The 22720-nt window shown below is 40.1% G+C and overlaps 1 pseudogene; it reads right to left on the bottom strand.

The window, feature by feature from the left end:
• Nucleotides 1–4977: 4977 nt before the first annotated feature.
• LOC133237360 (olfactory receptor 5L2-like) lies at nt 4978–6239 on the bottom strand (annotated as a pseudogene).
• Between the last annotated feature and the right edge of the window lie 16481 nt (nt 6240–22720).

The raw sequence follows: 22720 nt of genomic DNA, 5'->3' as shown, positions 1-22720 counted from the left end.
CACCAGATTTGAAGAATATTTATTTTTGATGGCTAAAATTCCTTTTGGAACAAGTTGCCTGGGAAAACTTCATTTAGTTACTAAGTCTAAAATCAACCGAGGAGACTCTGAGCTTCCACTGCAGGGGGGTACAGTTTCCAACCCTGGTCCAGGAACTGAGATCCTGTATGCCTTGTGAAAGTGAAAGTGAAGTCGCTCAGTCGTGTCCGACTCTTAGCAACCCCATGGACTGCAGCCCACCAGGCTCCTCCATCCATGGGATTTTCCAGGCAAGAGTACTGGAGTGGGGTTCCATTGCCTCTATGCCTTGTTAGCATGGCCTAAAAAACAAAAGCAATAACAACAACAAGAACAACAAAGCAAAGTAACCAAAGAAAATATAACAATTCTTACTTTAGAAATTATAAGGAAATTATGACATTTATTGTACAATATGGAACCATGGAATTTTAGATCTTAAAAGATGACCACCACACCCTGTCATTTTTGGTTTACAAATATTACAAAGAATAAAGTGCAAAGTATCTATAATTAAAATCATAAAATGGTGCTCGCTTCAGCAGCACATATACTAAAATCATAAAATGAAGATAAGAGACTTGAGGAGTACTTGAATATTCAGTTACAGAGAGATTTATACTGTAAGTGGAGCTTCCCAGCTGGCACAGTGGTAAAGAATCTGCCTGCCAACGCAAGAGATGTGAGTTTGGTCCCTGGGTCAGGAACATCCTCTGGAGGAGGAAATGGCAACCCACTGCAGTATTGTTACCTGAAAGGTCTAAGGACAGAGGAGCCTGGCAGGCTACAGTCCATGAGGTCACAAAGAGTGGGACATATATGAGCGACTGAGCACACACACACACACACACTAAGCAAAATTAAAACAGATTAGAAAAAGAAACTCGGCATTGTGTACTGCAATCCCTAAAAAGTCATGTTTGTAGCCTTTCGTCATATTTTCATGTCCACTCTTCGATTCTTTCGGTCATGATATTGCTGCTGGGAGTTGAAACCTGAATCCCCAGATACACTTGTTAACTGGCTTATCTTTCAGTTCAGTTCAGTTCAGTTGCTCAGTTGTGTTCAACTCTGCAACCCCATGAACCGCAGCACACCAGGCCTCCCTGTTCATCACCAGCTCCTGGAGTCCACCAAAACCCATGTCCATTGTGTCGGTGATGCCATCCAACCATCTCATCCTCCGTCATCTCCTTCTCTTCCTGCCTTCAACCTTCACAAACATTAGGGTCTTTTCAAATGAGTCAGCTCTTCGCATGAGGTGGACAAAGTGTTGCAGTTTCAGCTTCTACATCAGTCCTTCCAATGAACACCCAGGACTGATCTCCTTTAGAATGGACTGGTTGGACTTCCTTGCAGTCCAAGGGACTCTCAAGAGTCTTCTCCAACACCACAGTTCAAAAGCATCAATTCTTCAGTGCTCAGCTTTCTTCACAGTCCAACTCTCACATCCATACATGACTACTGGAAAAACCACAGCCTTGACTAGACGGACCTTTGTTGACAAAGTAATGTCTCTGTTTTTTAATATGCTGTCCAGGTTGGTCATAACTTTCCTTCCAAGGAGTAAGTGTCTTTAAATTTCATGGCTGCAATCACCATCTGCAGGGATTTTGAAGCCCTCAAAAAGGATTATCTTTAAGTTCCGCCAAAGGCAGAAAAAAAGAGAAATGGGAGGGAGAAGAAAAGGAGGAAAACTTCAAAGGAAATGGGAAGGAGAAAAGAAAGAAATGTCTTCTTGCTTTTCAGTTTCTTTTCCAGTTTCTCACCATACTCTACTCAGAAGCAAAAGCAGCAGTCTGGCTTGTCCCAGGGACCAAAGATCAACGGGGCCTGTGCCTAGAGGCTGAAACGTGTAGACACCCTTAGAGCTCTGTCTCTTCCTCATGAACTTCACATCAGATGAGCAGAGCACGTCCTCCAACCTCTGAGATTCTGGCAAGAATACTTCTTCCCTGTTGTCTGCACACATAAAGAATGATAGTTTCTTCCTGAAGTTAATAATCATTAAATCAGAGACTGCCCTGGTGATCCAGTGGTTAAGAACACACCTCCAATGCAGGGGCCACAGGTTCGATCCCTGGGCGGGGAGCTAAGATCTCATATGCCACGGGGCAACTAAGCCCACACACTGTAACGAGACAGCCTATGTGCTGCAACAAGAGAAGTCCACAGACTGCAACTAGAAAGGCCTGCATGAAGCAACGAAGACCCAACACGACCAAAATAATTAAATAAATAAAATACCACTAAATGAACACATTCTTCATCTCTCCAGCCTTCCAAAATCTAACATCCAATGTATTCAGCCTCACTAGGGATTTCTTTTCCTAAGTGGACCTGCCTCATATAACACACCATGTACAACATATTCAACACGGAACAATTTTGAACCAATTTACAACCTTAGAAGTCAACATAGTACTTTAAGTTCTAATATTAAGCTCAACATACATACAGTTTATATACCAGTTTTTATTCATCTAACTATCTAATAAAAATAAAGATAGCTTATAATACGTAAGTGATCAGATCAGATCAGTCGCTCAGTCATGTCCTATTCTTTGCGAACCCATGAATCCAGCACGCCAGGCCTCCCTGTCCATCACCAACTCCCGGAGTTCACTCAGACTCACATCCATCGAGTCAGTGATGCCATCCAGCCATCTCATCCTCTGTCGTCCCCTTCTCCTCTTGCCCCCAATCCCTCCCAGCATCACAGTCTTTTCCAATGAGTCTACTCTTCGCATGAGGTAAGTGATAGTGAGAGGGAAAAGAATAAATAGTTCCAGGCCTCAAAGATTTCACTGAAACACACATAAAGTATCTTCCTAGCGCCAGTGAGTACCTACATGTTGTCAAAATGTAATCTCGGTATAATGTTGAGAGGTTAACAGTAATAACCATTGTTCAAACTTGAGGAAACTGAGAAATTAAGAAGTTTGTGTTACTTGTCAAATTAAAAAATGAGAGTCAAATTGCCTATTGTGTTTTTCATAAACTCCAGTGTAGTGCTTTCTAACGTTAGTATAGACACACAGAGAGATGCTTCATTGAGCAAGTGAATTTAATGTAGAAATTTACATAAATCATAATGGAAGCACAAATAAAGTATCAGTGGCACATAAGAGCCAAGGTTGAAGGAAGAAATGAAGTTTAACACATAAAGGAAAGATGAACAAAGGTCATTTCATCAAGACACAGAAAAAAAATGTACACCGAGGTTAGAAGTCCACTTATGAGTCACGGTAAGCATTTAATGCATATTTTTAAAGTAATCCAGAAGAAAGTAATTAAAAGTGAGAAAAGAGGCAAAAGTCAGCAATGCTGTTATTCATAACAATGGTTATTAAATAATTGCATACATAGAGGTACCTGATGGTTTATAGTCCATGGGGTCCCAAAAGATCTGAACCTAACTTAGTGACTAAACAACAACCAACCAATACATACACATATATAATATATTAATATATCTACATAATATGTAGGTATATACATTTATAAGCATACAGACATGGCTGGGAGATATGATAGGGTTGGTATATTCACTTTATTGTGATAAGGCAAATTAGGCTTCCCTGGTGGCTCAGACAGTAACGAGTCTGCCTGCAGTGCAGGAGACCCTGGTTCGATCCCTGGGTCAGGAAGATGCCCTGCAGAAGAAAACAGCTACCCACTCCAGTATTCTTGCCTGGAAAACCCCATAGATGGAGGAGTCTGGCAGGCTACAGTCCATGGGGTCTCAAAGAGTTGGACACGACTGAGCGATTTCACTTTCTGTTTCCAATAAGGCAAATATCATTAATAAAGCAGGTCAAACACATTTTCAGTGTGCATATGTCTAAGTATGCACACTGAAATATTATGTCTAAGAAATGTACATATATTGGGACTTCCCTAGTGGTCCAGTGGTTAAGAATCCACTGTCCTTTTCAGGGGACCTGTGCCTGATCCCTTGGGGGAAACTAAGATACCACATGCCACAGGGAACTAAACCCAAACAGCACAACTAGAGATGTCCACATGCCACAGAGAAGACCCAGCACAGCCAAATAAAATAAAATAATTTAAAACCTTTATGCAAACCAATAAAAACTAAAAAAATACATATCCTAGTTGAAAAATAGTTTAAAATGCTAACCACCATCTAAACCTTCAGTGAGTTATAATCTTTTTCAATAGTAACATCAGGGATGGCAGATCACTATAACTTACACAATAATGAAAAAGTTTAAAATATTGCCAGAATTACCAAAATGTGACATGTGACAGAGACATGAGTGAGCAAATGTTGCTGGAAAAACAGTGCTAATAGACTTGCTTGATGCAGGGTGGCCACAAATCTTCAATCTGTAAAAATGCAGTATCTGCAAAGCACAATACTGCCGAGTGCAATAGACAATATACATCTATGCACACACACACACACACATATACACATATATAAAGAGACGACCAATTATGTGTTAGGGATATTCCTAAGCCTGGCATGCTGCAATTCATGGGGTCGCGAAGAGTCGGACACGACTGAGCGACTGAACTGAACTGAACTGAACTAAGCTATTTTCACTTGACATGTAATTTAATTTCCCTGAAATTTCTGTAATGTAATTATTATCAATATCTCTATTATTCAGATGTGATAATATATGAAACCCCAAAACCACTGGACACTGCAACGACAAAAACAAAAAATAATAAAGGAAGTAAGAACAAAACAATGAAGAGAATATATATATTTATATTTATATACACATATGGAATCTTATTCTCTGTAAAAACTGACAAAGATGTGTTCCTTATTGTAAAATAACAGGTGTTCAATTGTGAAATGAATCATAGTCCCCTTTATGGATGTTAAAATAAAATGTGATACTTAGTCCATTAAACTCATGAAAGTCTAAGAGAAAATTAAATTTGTGTGTTTTAACAGTCCAGTACACTGCCCAATTTAAAACATTTCATATAGCATCAAAGCAAAGAAGTAGGCTGCACATTTTGAAATATTCTCAATCAATCCTAAACTTGTAAATTGAAAAGGCACAAAGATAAGAGAATTAAAAAGACTCACTCATAGCTATTCACATCTTGACTGCTCTTTTCACTCCAACACTGAAACGCATCATTACCCTTTCATCAGCCTCCAATTTCTAACCCTGAGTCCTGCTAGGAAAATACTCTCTAGGATAATATTTTGGAGCTCACCACTTTTCTGAGCGCTTCTTTCACATCCTTGTTCCTCAGAGTATAGATCAGGGGGTTCAGCATGGGGATCACTACAGTGTAGAACACTGTGGCCACTCTGTCAATGTCCATGCTGTTGCCAGATTGGCACCGGCAATAAATGAAAAGGACTGTTTTGTGAAAGACAATGATGGCAGCGAGGTGGGAAGCACAGGTGGAAAAGCTTTGCACCCTTTGTCTGCAGAGCGCATCCTCAGGATGATGATGAGAATAAACAAGTAGGATGTGAGGATGACCACAATGGTGATAACCTCATTGAAAGCAGCCACAATGTAGAGAACCAACTGATTCATGGTGACATCAGAGCAAGCAAGAGACAAGAGAGGGGGAAGATCACAAAGAAGTGGTTGATCACATTTGATCTGTAGGATGGGATCTGAAGAGCTAAACACAAGTGAATCACAGAACATACAGTAGCATTGAGATAGCAACAAGTCACCAATTCCATGCAGAGATTTCGGGACATGGTGACCATGTACAGCAGTGGGTCACAGATGGCCACACAGCGGTCATAGGCCATCACTGCCAGCAGAATGACCTCAGTTACCCCAAATGTGCAAAACAGGTAGAATTGCACAGTGCATTCCAGGAAGGAAATCGCTCTGTCTTCATTTAAGATGTTAGCTAGCATCTTCGGCGTGTTGGTCGTGGAGTAACAGAAATCCACAAAGGACAAGTGGCTGAGGAAAAAGTACATGGGGGTGTGGAGTCCAGAGCTGACCTGAATGAGACCAGTCATGCCCAGGTTTCCCCAAACTGTGACTCCAAGACGGAAAGAAACAGCAGGAAGAGGAATCCAAGGGGGCTCAGGGGCATCTGAGAATCCAAGGAGGATGAAGTCTGTCACAGCAGTGCAGTTTTCCTTGTCCATGTCCTCACTTTACCATGGTTGCAGAAAAATAGTAATAGTTATTCTCCATGAGTTCTTCCCCAATTTAGTTTTGACTGTCTCCTATAAGGGGAGAAGGCAATGGCAACCCACTCCAGTACTCTTGCCTGGAAGATCCCATGGACAGAAGAGCCTAGTAAGCTGCAGTCCATGGAGTCTCTAAGAGTCGGACATGACTGAGCGGCTTCACTTTCACTTTTTGCTTTCATGCATTGGAGAAGGAAATGGCAACCCACTCCAATGTTCTTGCTGGAGAATCACAGGGACCCGGGAGCCTGGTGGGCTGCCGTCTATGGGGTCGCACCGAGTCGGACACGACTGAAGCGACTTAGCAGCCGCAGAAGCATTCTCCTAAAAGAGACATGACAATATATAGGATATATTTTACAGCAAAGAAATAAGGCATTGCTTTGGGGAAGTTTAGGAAAAGCTCAGAAATTGCATCACTCAAATACATCGAGTCCATAGTTTACTTCACAGATCACAGGAAAGGCTTGCATCCATATGACCCTGTATGATTCCTTAAACTGCTGCTGCTACTGTTGCTAAGTCGCTTCAGTCGTGTCCGACTCTGCGCGACCCCATAAACGGCAGCCCACCAGGCTCGCCCGTCCCTGGGATTCTCCAGGCAAGAACACTGGAGTGGGTTGTCATTTCCTTCTCCAATGCATGAAAGTGAAAAGTGAAAGTGAAGTCGCTCAGTCGTGTCCGACTCTTAGCGACCCCATGGACTGCAGCCCACCAGGTTCCTCCATCCATGGGATTTTCCAGGCAAGAGTACTGGAGTGGGATGCCATTGCCTTATCCCTTCCTTAAACTAGTTATATACAATTCGGGGCTTAGAACTGAATCATCAGAAAGATATAAAATATTATTTAATTATCCATATTGTTTTTTATTAAATTAATATATACACAGCACTATATATAAGGGTTTCCCTGGTGGCTTATTTGGTAGAGAACCTGCCTGCAATGTGGAAGACCTGGGTTCGATCCCTGGGTTTCGAAGATCCCTGGAGAAGGGAATGGCTACCCACTCCAGTATACTGGGCTGGAGAATTCCATGGACTGTATAGTCCAAGGGGTAGCAAAGAGTCAGACACTACTGAGCGAATTTCACTCACTATATATAAAATAAATAACAAGGACTGCAAAGGGGACAATATTCCATATCTTATAATAATTTATAATGGAGAAGACTCTGAAAAAGAATATGATACATCTATATCTATATGGAATAGATACAGTTACATAGATATAGATATATCTGAATCATTTACTGTAGACCTGAAAGGAACACAGCATTGAAAATTAACTCTAGGTCAATAAAATGGTTATTAAAAATATTCCAATACCTTTTTACTGACTTACTCTTTAATCATTTCTCAAAGTATTGGGATTCAGTGGATAAGTTTTTAGAAAATCTTTTATAATGAAGTATGTGAAGTATGCTTATTTAAGGTTGCTAATTGACTAGTGTTCATTTATTTAAATATGGTTCAGTTGGGAAAGCAGATTCTATCATCTATATTAGTATATTTTCCTATAAAATTTGCATAGTGATTTTGTTCATTATGGCACACACTGTCTGTCATTCTTCAGGGAACTGATATTCAAAATCTAACATTCTGTAACTGTGAGTCTCAAGCCTTATGAAGACCTATTTGACAAATATATCCTCTGTTTTAGCTCTATTTGAAGAGCTAAACAATGATGTGAACATGTAATTAACAGAAATGCTTGCTGCTGCATTGCACCATTATTTATGAAAGCAAAATTTAGAAATGAAGTGTCGAGCAACAGGAAAAAAGTTCAAAGATATACTGCATACATATTATGGAAAATCACTCAGCTTTTTGAAGAAGTTTGCTTTTCACGTGTACACCTGTGGTGGATGCATGTTGATGTATGGCAAAACCAATACAATATTGTAAAGTAAAAAAATAAAAATAAAGAAAAAAATAAATAAAATATAAATTTATTTATTTTAACTGGAGGCTAATTACTTTACAATATTGTAGTGGTTTTGCCAAGAAGTTTTAATGATCTAAAAATAATTATGATAAGAGGGCAAGTAAAAGCATAGTAAACCAGATTGCACACACAGAATATTATACAGACAGCTTATGTATTATATTATACATAAGCTGCATTGTATATCTGATCTTCACAACATCCATTAAATATAAGTATTTTATTCTGATAACTTTAAAAAGAAACTTTAGAAAAGAATCTTGCCTGAATTCTCACAAAACATAAAAGGTTTAAGGGCTGTGTGTTTTTTTTTAAATGAAGGAGATATGTATTCAATGCTTTTGACATATTGAAAATGCCAATGAAGGGTATTTTCTCTACTCACCCTTAGTAACAATAAAATGATTTGGAGGCACCAGTTGGTTATTTTCAGGGGGTAAAAAATCTGGACTAAACCCCAACACATCTGGTATTTTCCACATTCTTCAAATAACTTCAAAAAGGTTAATGTGTGCGTGTGTGTTCAGTTGTGTCCAGCTATTTACAACTCTAGGGACTGTAGCCTGCTAAGCCACTACATCCATGAGATTTCTCAGACAAGAATACTGGGGCGGGTTGCCATTTCCTCCTTCAGGGTATCCTCCCAACCCAGGTACTGAACGTCTCAGGTGTATCCTCCAGACAGATTCTTGACCGTCGAGCCACTCAAAGAGGTAAGTGAATGAAGTGAAAGTAACTCAGTCGCATCTGACTCTTTGCGACCCCATGGACTATAAAGTCCACGGAATTCTCCAGGCCAAAACACTGGAGTGGGTAGCCTTTCCCTTCTCCAGGGGATCTTCCCAACCCAGGGATCGAAGCCAGGCCTCCCACATTTCAGGCTGATTCTTACCAGCTAAGCCACAAGGGAAGCCCTCGAAGAGGTAAAGGACATGTGAATTAAAATATTGTGGTTTGAAGACATAATTATTCTGAGGATATGGTTTTCTTTCCTCAATGGCCAGTACAAGTGACTTTGTCTTTTTCTGATTTCAAAGTAGTACATAATTGTAGAAAACCTTTTTCGGTTTTTAAAGAAAAATCAGGCTACTGATTACTTATAGAGAGAAGTGGTTCTTAACCAGGAGCGATTATAACCCCACAGGATGTTTAGCAATATCTGAAGATACTGTTGATTGTCACAATCAGGAGGGTTGCTACCGACATCTAGTGGACCGACCAGTGAAAGTGAAAGGGTTGGTCACTCAGCTGTTTCTGACTGAGACCCCCAGGGACTGTAAGCCTGACAGGCTCCTCTGTCCATGGAATTCTCCAGACAAGAATACTGGAGTGGCTAGCCATTCTTGTCTCCAGGGGAGTTTCCTGACCCAGAGATTGAACCTGGATCTCTTGCATCACAGACAGATTCTTTACCCTCGGAGCCATCAGGGAAGCCCCATGGACACACGAGATGCTGCTAAATAGTCTACAAGGTACAGAACAGCATCTCCCTCCCCACCCCCATCCTCCACACACACCCACAACACATGAAAAGACCAAAATACAATTTGGGCCAAAATGTCAATAGTATCAAATGTGAGAAAATTGCTATAGAGAGACATCTACAAATCCCTTTGGCACAAGGACAAAGTAATCCCCCTCCTGTCTGATCCAGAGGTGGTTCACATGCCTGTGTTCCTCCTGGAACAGTTCCGAGGACCCCTCAGCACCTACTCCCAGCCTCAGAGTGACTGTCAGGAGACTCTCCCTGCTGTCTTCCCCAGGTTCCATGGATGGAGTTAAAGTGAGGGGGGAGAAGGTGGGAAGGGGAGAGGAATTGAGCATTCCTCCCTGTTGGCTCACACTCTTTCCCTCTTACACTGACAGCTGTTTCAAATTCGGCTCTGCAGATGGAATTGTTCCCATTTCCTGTTGAGATCGTTTCTCAGGACAAAAAGTGAAAATACTTTCAAAAAGGAGCGCTCAAAATTTGGGCATTTCTTAAAATACTCTATAAATACAGGCTAACTACAGACTTTTAAAAATGTCTACTGTCACTACCCTCCTTTACACTTGTTCCCCTTCTCATACATGGCTAACTGTGCTACCCTTATGAGAAGACAAACAAATAAACAAGCTTCCACACCTCAGGCAATACAGTTCAGTCCATTCCCCCCAAAACAGAGTGTAGTCCAACCAACCTGTGAGATAGGCCTTGCTTCCTGTTTGTGAAGACGCTATGAGGGAAAACGCTACATGCTTTACATTTTTATGTGTGTGTATCCTTGGAGCTCATATTTCTTAAGCTTCCAAACCAATCATTGATCTCTGTGGGACACCAACAAGGCATCAAGCAAACAACTTCATCTTGAGAGCAAGCAACATCATCTTGGGACTCAAATAATTAAGGAGTTGTATGAGATGCAGTCAGATGGAAAAAGCTATTTAAAGCTGGTTCACGTACCAAGTCTCTTCAGTCATGTCTGACTCTTTGTGAGTCTATGGACCATAGCCCGCCAGGCTCCTATGTCCATGGGATTCTCCAGGCAATAATACAGGAGTAAGTTGCCATGCTCTCCCTCCAGGGGATCTTCCTGACCCAGGGATTGAACCTGTGTCTCCTGAATTGCAGGTGGATTCTTTACCCACTGAGCCACCTGGAAAGCCCCAAGTTGGTACATGTTATTACAGTTCAACACAATTCCTTTCAGATGTCATGATGAACTGCAGAGCATTTTTTGCTGCATTCAAACATTGCCCTCTAAACCAGGGATTGTGTTGCCATTATGAAATATGTGGATAAGTCTTATAAACTGTGCCAGTCTTACACTTAGAGCTCCTTTCTTGAGGACATAGGGTTTGAAGTCACAATAGCATTCTGCCAAATACCAGAAAGAGGTGGAAATAATGATCCACCTTTGCTGAGAACAATAGCAATTGCTCACATTTGCTGATCACTTTGTATGTGCTGTGTACTCTTCTGAATGCAACCACACACACCTTTCATCTTTATAAAAATAAGTGAGATGATTATAGCTATGAGAATAAGTGAGATGATTACCGCTATGCAGCATCTAAGATGACTTAGACACTGGTAGCTGTAACTTGCACAAAGTCATAAACGGAATCATTGATAGAATGAGCTCTTTGGTTTTTGCCTTCTGGCCCTGTGTTAGGAAGAGCAGAGCCACTGACGGTGCTGGAAACCGTGCTCCCTGCTCAACGCAGAGACCGTTTAATGGGTCTGCCTGAAAGATCTCTCCCAAGTCACTTCTTATCTGACTGCATAACCTCTCCTTCAACCAACAGTGCTCAAAGGAGAGTCTGTTGTGTGTGCCCTTGAATATACCAAACATTCAAGAATTCCACGCAATTTCATTTTTCAGAAGCAAGGATTCCTCTTATTCATTCATGTATTACCCAGTGAATTATCCCAATTAGAAAAGCAAAAACAAACTCCCAAAACTTAAAACATAAGAGTGCTGTGAAGTACTGCTTTCCAGAAAGCCTGACATTATCTTTTTTTGTGTGTGTGTGTAATAAAGTTTTATTAAAGTATAAAGGAGATTGAGAAAGCTTCTGACCTAAGCATCAGTTAATCAAGATTTTTCCAACCCTTGACGTGACATCTTGTTTCTCTCTGGTTTATATATCTTTTTTTTCCTCAAAAAATAAGGACTTTACACAGGCATTTTAGACTATACAGTGATGTTTTGAAATTAGATATTAGTGGATTGATGATTATAATATATCTATTTAGAATCTATTTTTGTTGTTGTTGTTCTTCGTATACCCTGAAAGTATTGCCAGTTTTAAAATGCATCTCCCTGAGGGACAGAGTTCCATTACAGGAAGAATAAAAAGACATCTATAAAGAACAGCATGGGCAGTGATGTTTAATATCATCTGGGCAAAACACTCAGAGGAACTCTCTGCTTATCTATTTATCTAAGTCTTAAAGGCAGGGCAGGTATTTTTTTTTTAAAGTAATTTAAATATAAACTTATAATTGAATTCTATCTAATGATCATTTTAATAAAATGTATAATAAAATTATGACATTGTAAGTTTTTGATGAACTATATTTATACAAATAAGATACTATAATTTTATTAAAGTATTGAATCAAAAGATTCAATGACACCAACAAGTTAAATTGCCTAAACTTTTAAATTGCACATTTTAATCAAGTTGCATTTAAGAAAAGCTGATATGCTTAGTCGCTATATGATAAGACTTGAGAAGGTCTTTGTGGTAACATCAGAAATTAAGAAGGTCAGTGGTTTTAAAGACAGCATAACAAGCTACTCCAAAACACTAGCTTAAAAAAAAAACAAAAAAAAAAAAACCCCAGAAAAAACAGCTGCTTATTGCATGGATCACTATTACATGAGTCAGTAAGGTCAGTACCCTCATCTGATCTTGGCTGGTGTACTTACGTGTATTTTATCAGCTTTGCAGTCTAGGTGATCTAAGAAGGCCTCACACTCCAGTTGGGAGGTTGCTAAATGCTATTTCATGGAATAGGGGTGTAAGGCATATTGCTCGTTATCCCATAGGCTGCTGCTGCTGCTACTGCTGCTAAGTCGCTTCAGTCGTGTCCAACTCTGTGCGACCCCATAGACGGCAGCCCACCAGGCTCCCCTGTCCTTGGGATTCTCCAGGCCAGAACACTGGAGTGGGTTGCCATTTCCTTCTCCAATGCAGGAAAGTGAAAAGTGAAAGTGAAGTCGCTCAGTCGTGTTCGACTCTTCTGGATCCCATGGATTGCAACCTACCAGGCTCCTCCGTCCATGGGATTTTCCAGGCAAGAGTACTGGAGTGGGGTGCCATTGCCTTCTCCATCCAATAGGCTGCTGCTGCTGCTACTGCTGCTAAGTCGATTCAGTTGTGTCCGACTCTGTGCGACCCCATAGATGGAAGCCCACCAGGCTCCCCTGTCCTTGGGATTCTCCAGGCCAGAACACTGGAGTGGGTTGCCATTTCCTTCTCCAATGCATGAAAGTGAAAAGAGAAAATGAAGTAGCTCAGTCGTCTCCGACTCTTAGCGACCCCATGGACTGCAGCCTACCAGGCTCCTCCGTCCATGGGATTCTCCAGGCAAGAGTACTGGAGTGGGATGCCACTGCCTTCTCCATAGACTAGCCTGTGCTTATTCACATGGCAGTTTTTCTAAGAGAGTATGCAAATTCCAAGAGATTTTGAGAAAGCCACAGGGCCATCAGATGCTTGAAGATGGCACAATGTCTCTTCAGCTATCTTTTATATCAGTCAAAGCTAATCGCAAAGTAGTCTACATTCAGAACATGGAGAGATTGATTCCACCGTTAATCAGAAGAATAGAAAGGGGTGTGGATACCTGGATAACTGAAGAACTGGGATCATGTTGAAAACTACCATATTGGATAGCAAATCACCTTAAAGGATATAATTTCCAAAATTTTAATCTTCAGCAAAATTAGAAGGTAATCTAACTTTAATGCATTACTTTCAAAAATTTGAGGAAAGATCATTGTGAGAAATTGGCTGAAATATTTGTGTCATTCCTATTCCAGCACAAATTCTGACAGATTCTATTCCCATTTACATTTAATGCTCTCAAATATTATGAGTGTTTAGATCTTTTGAAAAGTAGACATTGCAGAACTTATCTAGACATATTGAATAGAGAGAATAGTGTACAAGTTATTTAAGCAAAAGTGAGCTATTAATGTTAGGTGAAGTAGAAGTCACTCAGTCGTGTCCAACTCTTTGCAACCCCATGGAATTCTCCAGACCAGAACATCAGAAGACCTGGTATTTCTGTTTTTCAATATTTATTCATTTGACTACACCAGACCTTAGTTGCAGCACATAGAATCTTTCAGTTGCAGCACAAGGAATCTAGTTCCCTGACCAGAGATCAAAGACAGGATCCCTGAATTGGGAGTGCAGACTCTTAGCCCCTGGACCACCAGGAAAGTCCCAAGATCTGGTATTTCTAATTTGCCAGATTGAATAGGTCTGGATGCTAGTAACTACCTTCTTCTCGTATGTTGAATATGGTCATATAGGCAACCGGTTTTCAACTCTTAGGGCAACTCCAAGTACTGTTTTCTTTAAAGCTAGGAGTTTAGTTGAGAGGGTTTTTCTTGCGACTCAACTGGTAAAAAATCCTCATGCAATGTGGGATACCTGGGTTCGATCCCTGGGTTGGGAAGATTCCCTGGAGAAGGGAAAGGCTACCCACTCCAGTATTCTGGCCTGGAGAATTCTATGGACTAGCCCATGGGGTCACAAAGAATCGTACATGACACAGCAACTTTCACTTTCACTTTCTTTAGTTGAGAAGGATACAGACATTTTATTCAGGAAAGAAAAAAAAAGAACTGATAATGTTTTTGATGTCTTCATAGGCAGAACAATAGCTTGAAATGCATGTTAGGCAGCTACTCACCATGGTTCCTTTTTGTATGTAAAATTTTCTGAGATCTAGTCTACCATTTTTAAGTCTCTGGTGGACTCTATCACTAGAGAAAGAAATGGTAACCCACTCCACTATTCTTGCCTGGGAAATCCTGTGGATAAAGGCTCCTGGGGGACTAGAGTCCATGGGGTTGCAAAAGAATGGGACACAACTGAGTGACTAAACAACAATCATAGCTGGTTATGTTGCCACACTGGAGCTCTTTTGAAAACACATTCGGAATATAGACCATGTCTTATCAACTTTCATTCATGCCAAGTAACCTGCATATACAATATGCAAAAATATCCAAAATGAAAACAGTATTTATTCAATTAAAAAAATTATTGTTGAGCTATTTCAACTCCTGAAAGATGATGCTGTGAAAGTGCTGCACGCAATATGCCAGCAAATTTGGAAAACTCAGCAGTGGCCACAGGACTGGAAAAGGTCAGTTTTCATTCCAATCCCAAAGAAAGGCAATGCCAAAGAATGCTCAAACTACCGCACAATTGCATGCATCTCACACGCTAGTAAAGTAATGCTCAAAATTCTCCAAGCCAGGCTTCAGCAATACGTGAACCGTGAACTTCCTGATGTTCAAGCTGGTTTTAGAAAAGGCAGAGGAACCAGAGATCAAATTGCTAACATCCGCTGGATCTTGGAAAAAGGAAGAGAGTTCCAGAAAAACATCTATTTCTGCTTTATTGACTATGCCAAAGCCTTTGACTGTGTGGATCACAATAAACTGTGGAAAATTCTGAAAGAGATGGGAATACCATACCACCTGACCTGCCTCTTGAGAAATCTGTATGCAGGTCAGGAAGCAACAGTTAGAACTGGACATGGAACAACAGACTATTCCCAAATAGGAAAAGGAGTTCATCAAGGCTGTATATTGTCACCCTGTTTATTTAACTTATATGCAGAATACATCATGAGAAACGCTGGACTGGAAGAAGCACAAGCTGGAATCAAGATTGCCGGGAGAAATATCAATAACCTCAGATATGCAGATGATACCACCCTTATGGCAGAAAGTGAAGAGGAACTAAAAAGCCTCTTGAAGAAAGTGAAAGTGAAGAGTGAAAAAGATGGCTTAAAACTCAACATTCAGAAAACGAGGATCTTGGCATCCGGTCCCATCACTTCATGGGAAATAGATGGGGAAACAGTGTAAACAGTGTTAGACTTTATTTTTTTAGGCTCCAAAATCACTGCAGATGGTGACTGCAGCCATGAAATTAAAAGACGCTTACTCCTTGGAAGGAAAGTTATGACCAACCTAGATAGCATACTCAAAAGCAGAGAAATTATTTTGCCAACAAAGGTCCGTCTAGTCAAGGCTATGGTTTTTCCTGTGGTCATGTATGGATGTGAGAGTTGGACTGTGAAGAAGGCTGAGCGCCGAAGAATTGATGCTTTTGAACTGTGGTGTTGGAGAAGACTCTTGAGAGTCCCTTGGACTGCAAGGAGATCCAACCAGTCCATTCTGAAGGAGATCAGCCCTGGGATTTCTTCGGAGGGAATGATGCTGAAGCTGGAACTCCAGTACTTTGGCCACCTATGTGAAGAGCTGACTCATCCAAAAGACTCTGATGCTGGGAGGGATTGGGGGCAGGAGGAAAAGGAGACAACAGACGATGAGATGGCTGGATGGCATCACTGATTCAGTGGACGTGAGTCTGAGTGAACTCTGGGAGTTGGTGATGGACAGGGAGGCCTGGCACGCTCCGATTCATGGGGTCGCAAAGAGTCAGACATGACTGAGCGACTGAACTGAACTGAACTGATTGTTGTATCATTGACTCAGTATTGCACTCTAACCTCCTTGTTTCTCAGGCTGTAGTTTCCTGGATAAAACTCCAATGTTGAAATATGTCTCCTAAAACTCTGTCTCTTCTGTTATCTAAACCAGGGTACATAATACCTATTTTATAAAAGTATCTCTCTTAAGGACTTGAAATTTTTCCTCTGAAACCTTCTATTATACTTACTGTTTTCTATCTTATACAATTTCTACTTTTTATTATTTAAAAAAATTTTAAATTTAAATTTATTTATTTTGTTGGAGGCTAATTACTTTACAATATTGTATTGGTTTTGCCATACAACAACATAAATCCACCACGGGTATACACGTGTTCCCCATCCTGAACCCCTTCCCACCTCCCTCCCTGTACCATCCCTCTGGGTCATCCCAGTGCACCAGCCCCGAGCATCTTGTATCATGTATCGAACCTGGACTGGCGATTCATTTCTTATATGATATTATACATGTTTCAATGCCATTCTCCCAAATCATCCTACCCTCTCCCTCTCCCACAGAGTCCAAAAGACTGTTCAATACATCTGTGTCGATTTTGCTGTTTCGCATACAGGGTTATCGTTACCATCTTTCTAAATTCCATATGTATGTGTTAGTATACTGTATTGGTGTTTTTCTTTCTGGCTTACTTCACTCTGTATAATAGGCTCCAGTTTCATCCACCTCATTAGAACTGATTCAAATGTATTTTTTTTAATGGCCAAGTAATACTCCATTGTGTATATGTACCACTGATTTCTTATCCATTCATCTGCTGATGGACATATAGGTTGCTTCCATGTCCTGGCTATTATAAACAGTGCTGCTATGAACATTGGGGTACATGTGTCTCTTTCCATTCTGGTTTCCTTGGTGTGTATGCCTGGCAGTGGGATTGCTGGGTCATAAGGCAGTTCTATTTCCAGTTTTTTAAGGAATCTCCACACTGTTCTCCATAGTGGCTGTACTAGTTTGCATTCCCACCAACAGTGTAAGAGGGTTCCCTTTTCCCCACATCCTCTCCAGCATTTATTGCTTGTAGACTTTTGGATTGCAGCCATTCTGACTGGTGGAAATGGTACCTCATTGTGGTTTTGATTTGCATTTCTCTGATAATGAGTGATGTTGAGCATCTTTTCATGTGTTTGTTAGCCATCTGTATGTCTTCTTTGGAGAAATGTCTGTTTAGTTCTTTGGCCCATTTTTTTGATTGTGTTGTTTATTTTTCTAGAATTGAGCTGCAGGAGTTGCTTATATATTTTTGAGATTAGTTGCTTGTCAGTTGCTTCATTTGCTATTATTTTCTCCCATTCTGAAGGCTGTCTTTTCACCTTGCTTATAGTTTCCTTTGTTGTGCAGAAGCTTTTAAGTTTAATTAGGTCCCATTTGTCTAATTTTGCTTTTATTTCCAGTATTCTGGGAGGTAGATCATAGAGGATCCTGCTGTGATTTATGTTGGAGAGTGTTTTCCCTATGTTATCCTCTAGGAGTTTTATAGTTTCTGGTCTTACATTTAGATCTTTAATCCATTTTGAGTTTTTTTGTGTGTGTATGGTGTTAGAAAGTGTTCTAGTTTCATTCTTTTACAAGTGGTTGATCAGTTTTCCCTGCACTACTTGTTAAAGAGATGGTCTTTTCTCCATTGTATATTCTTGCCTCCTTTGTCAAAGATAAGGTGTCCATAGATGTGTGGATTTATCTCTGGGCTTTCTATTTTGTTCCATTGATCTATAGTTCTGTCTTTGTGCCAGTATTATACTGTCTTGATGACTGTGGCTTTGTAGTAGAGCCTGAAGTCAGGTAGGTTGATTCCTCCAGTTCCATTCTTCTTTCTCAAGATCGCTTTGGCTACTTGAGGTGTTTTGTATTTCCATACAAATTGTGAAATTATTTGTTCTAGCTCTGTGAAAAATACCGTTGGCAGCTTGATAGGGATTGCATTGAATCTATATATTGCTTTGGGTAGTATACTCATTTTCACTATATTGATTCTTCCGATCCATGAACATGGTATATTCCTCCATCTATTAGTGTCCTCTTTGATTGCTTTCACCAGTGTTTTATAGTTTTCTATATATAGGTCTTTAGTTTCTTTAGGCAGATATATTCCTAAGTATTTTATTCTTTTTGTTGCAATGGTGAATGGAATTGTTTCCTTAATTTCTCTTTCTATTTTCTCATTATTAGTGTATAGGAATGCAAAGGATTTCTGTGTGTTGATTTTGTATCCTCCAACTTTACTATATTCATTGATTACCTCTAGTAATTTTCTGGTGGAGTCTTTAGGGTTTTCTATGTAGAGGATCATGTCATCTGCAGTGAAAGTTTTACTTCTTCTTTTCCAATTTGGATTCCTTTTATTTCTTTTTTTACTCGGATTGCTGTGACCAAAACTTCCAAAACTATGTTGAATAGTGTGGTGAAAGTGGGCACCCTTGACTTGTTCCTGACTTTAGGGGAAATGCTTTCAATTTTTCACCATTGAGGATAATGTTTGCTGTGGGTTTGTCATATATAGCTTTTATTATGTCAAGGTCTGTTCCTTCTATTCCTGCTTTCTGGAGAGTTTTTATCATAAATGGGTGTTGAATTTTGTCAAAGGCTTTCTCTGCATCTATTGAGATAATCATATGGTTTTTATTTTTCAATTTGTTAATGTGGTGTATTACATTGATTGATTTGTGGTATTGAAGAATCCTTGCATCCCTGGGATGAAGCCCACTTGGTCATGGCATATGACCTTTTTAATGTATTGTTGGATTCTGTTTGCTAGAATTTTGTTAAGGATTTTTGGATCTATGTTCATCAGTGATATTGGCCTGTAGTTTTCTTTTTTTGTGGCATCTTTGTCAGGTTTTGGTATTAGGGTGATGGTGGCCTCATAGAATGAGTTTGGAAGTTTACCTTCCTCTGCAATTTTCTGGAAGAGTTTGAGTAGGATAGGTGTTAGCTCTTCTCTAAATTTTTAGTAGAATTCAGCTGTGAAGCCATCTGGACCTGGACTTTTGTTTGCTGGAAGATTTCTGATTACAGTTTCAATTTCCGTGCTTGTGATGGGTCTCTTAAGATTTTCTATTTCTTCCTGGTCCAGTTTTGGAAAGTTGTACTTTTCTAAGAATTTGTCCATTTCTTCCATGTTGTCCATTTTATTGGCATATAATTGCTGATAGTAGACTCTTATGCAGAGAAGGCAATGGCACCCTACTCCAGTACTCTTGCCTGGAAAATCCCATGGACAGAGGAGCCTGGTGGGCTGCAGTCCATGGGGTTGCTACAAGTCAGACACGACTGAGCAACTTCCCTTTCACTTTTCACTTTTCACTTTCATGCTTTGGAGGAGGAAATGGCAACCCACTCCAGAATTCTTGCCTGGAGAACCCCAGGGACAGGGGAGCCTGGTGGGCTGCCGTCTATGGGGTCGCAGAGAGTCGGACACAACTGAAGCGACTTAGCAGCAGCAGCAGTCTCTTATGATCCTTTGTATTTGTGTGTTGTCTGTTGTGATCTCTCCATTTTCATTTCTAATTTTTTTGATTTGATTTTTCTCCCTTTGTTTCTTGATGAGTCTGGCTAATGGTTTGTCGATTTTATTTATCCTTTCAAAGAATCAGCTTTGGTCTATGGTCTCTTTTGTTTCTTTTGCATTTATTTCTGCCCTAATTTTTAAGATTTCTTTCCTTCTACTAACCCTGGACTTCTTCATTTCTTCCTTTTCTAGTTGCTTTAGGTGTAGAGTTAGGTTGTTTATTTGACTTTTTTCTTGTTTCATGAGGTATGCCTGTATTGCTATGAACTTTCCCCTTAGCACTGCTTTTACAGTATCCCACAGGTTGTTACAACAATCCACAGGTTGTTGTGTTTTCATTTTCATTCATTTCTATGCATATTTTGATTTCTTTTTTGATTTCTTCTGTGATTTGTTGGTTATTCAGCAGGGTGTTATTCAGCCTCCATATGTTGAAATTTTTAATAGTTTTTCTCCTGTAATTGAGATCTAATCTTACTGCATTGTGATCAGAAAAGATGCTTTGAATGATTTCAATTTTTTTGAATTTACCAAGGCTAGATTTATGGCCCAGGATGTGATCTATCCTGGAGAAGGTTTTATGTGTGCTTGAGAAAAAGGTGAAATTCATTGTTTTGGGATGAAATGTCCTATAGATATCAATTAGGTCTAACTGGCCTATTGTATCATTTCAAGTTTGTGTTTCCTTGTTAATTTTCTGTTTAGTTGATCTATCCATAGGTGTGAGTGGGGTATTAAAGTCTCCCACTATTACTGTGTTATTGTTAATTTTCCCTTTCATACTTGCTAGCATTTGTCTTACATATTGCGGTGCTCCTATGTTGGGTGCATATATATTTATACTTGTTATATCTTCTTCTTGGATTGATCTTTGATCATTATATAGTGTCCTTCTTTGTCTCTTTTTGCAGCCTTTGTTTTAAAGTCTATTTTATCTGATATGAGTATTGTTACTCCTGCTTTCTTTTGGTCTCTATTTGAGTGGAATATCTTTTTCCAGCCCTTCACTTTCAGTCTGAATGTGTCCCCTGTTTTGAGGTGGGTCTCTTGTAGACAACATCTATAGGGGTCTTGTTTTTGTATCCATTCAGCCAGCCTTTGTCTTTTGGTTGGGGCAGTCAACCCATTTATGTTTAAGGTAATTATTGATAAGTATGATCCTGTTGCCATTTACTTTATTGTTTTGGGTTCGAGTTTATACACCCTTTTTGTGTTTCCTTTCTAGAGAAGATCCTTTAGCATTTGTTGGAGAGCTGGTTTGGTGGTGCTGAATTCTCTCAGCTTTTGCTTGTCTGTTAGGCTTTAGATTTCTTCTTCATATTTGAATGAGATCCTTGCTGGGTACAGTAATCTGGGCTGTAGGTTATTTTCTTTCATCAATTTAAGCATGTCTTGCCATTCCCTCCTGGCCTGAAGAGTTTCTATTGAAAGATCAGCTGTTATCCTTATGGGAATCCCCTGTGTGTTTGTTGTTTTTCCGTTGCTGCTTTTAATATTTGTTATTTGTGTTTGATCTTTGTTAATTTGATTAATATGTGTATTGGGGTGTTTTGCCTTGGGTTTATCCTGTTTGGGACTCTCTGGGTTTCTTGGACTTCGGTGATTATTTCCTTCCCCATTTTAGGGAAGTTTTCAACTATTATCTCCTCAAGTATTTTCTCATGGTCTTTCTTTTTGTCTTCTTCTTCTGGGACTCCTATGATTCGAATGTTGGGGCATTTAACACTGTCCTGGAGGTCTCTGAGATTGTCCTCATTTCTTTTAATTCGTTTTTCTTTTTTCCTCTCTGATTCATTTATTTCTACTATTCTATCTTCTACTTCACTAATCCTATCTTCTGCCTCCATTATTCTACTATTTGTTGCCTCCAGAGTGTTTTTGATCTCATTTATTGCATTATTCATTAAATATTGACTCTTTTTCATTTCTTCTAGTTCCTTATTAAACCTTTCTTGCATCTTCTCAATCCTTGTCTCCAGGCTATTTATCTGTGATTCCATTTTGATTTCAAGATTTTGGATCATTTTCACTATTATTCGAAATTCTTTATCAGGTAGATTCCCTATCTCTTCCTCTTTTGTTTGGTTTGGTGGGCATTTATCCTGTTTCTTTACGTGCTGAGTATTCCTCTGTCTCTTCATTTTGTTTATATTGCTGAGTTTGGGGTGGCCTTTCTGTATTCTGGCAGTTTGTGGAGTTCTCTTTATTGCGGAGTTTCCTCACTGTGGGTGGGTTTGTATGGGTGGCTTGTCAAGTTTTCATGGTTAGGGGAAGCTTGTGTCGGTGTTCTGGTGGGTGGAGCTGGATTTCTTCTCCCTGCAGTGTAATAAAGTGTCCAGTAATGAGTTATGAGATGTCAGTGGATTTGGAGTAACTTTGGGCAGCTTGTATATTGAAGCTCAGAGCTGTGTTCCTGTGTTGCTGGAGAATTTGCATGGTATGTCTTGCTCTGGAACTTGTTGGCCCTTGTGTGGTGCTTGGTTTCAGTGTAGGTATGGAGGTGTGTAGGTAAGCAGCACACTTTCTCAGGCGGATGTTGACTGTCCAGAACCACAAGAAGTCTTACCTAACAAAGAAGCCTGCTTGCAGTTTGGTAGATAATGTCTCTCTGGGAATGCGATTGCCCCCTTCTGGCTCTGGCTGCCTGTTTGCAGCCGACTAGCTCTGAACAGTCCTTTGGGGACTGGCGGTGTCTTAAGTTAGGGCTTTTCGCGTGGTAGCTATAGCACAGTCTGGTTTGCTAGCCCAGTTAATTCCCTCAGATTGCCCTCAGGGCATTCAGGCCTGGTCCTTACTCTAAGCAATGCAGCCGGAGCCTCCCTGCCCAGCCCCCGCT

The sequence above is a fragment of the Bos javanicus genome, chromosome 24 (genome assembly GCF_032452875.1).
Source record: "Bos javanicus breed banteng chromosome 24, ARS-OSU_banteng_1.0, whole genome shotgun sequence".
Taxonomy (NCBI): Eukaryota; Metazoa; Chordata; class Mammalia; order Artiodactyla; family Bovidae; genus Bos; species Bos javanicus.
This window is presented reverse-complemented; position numbering and strand designations above follow the sequence as displayed.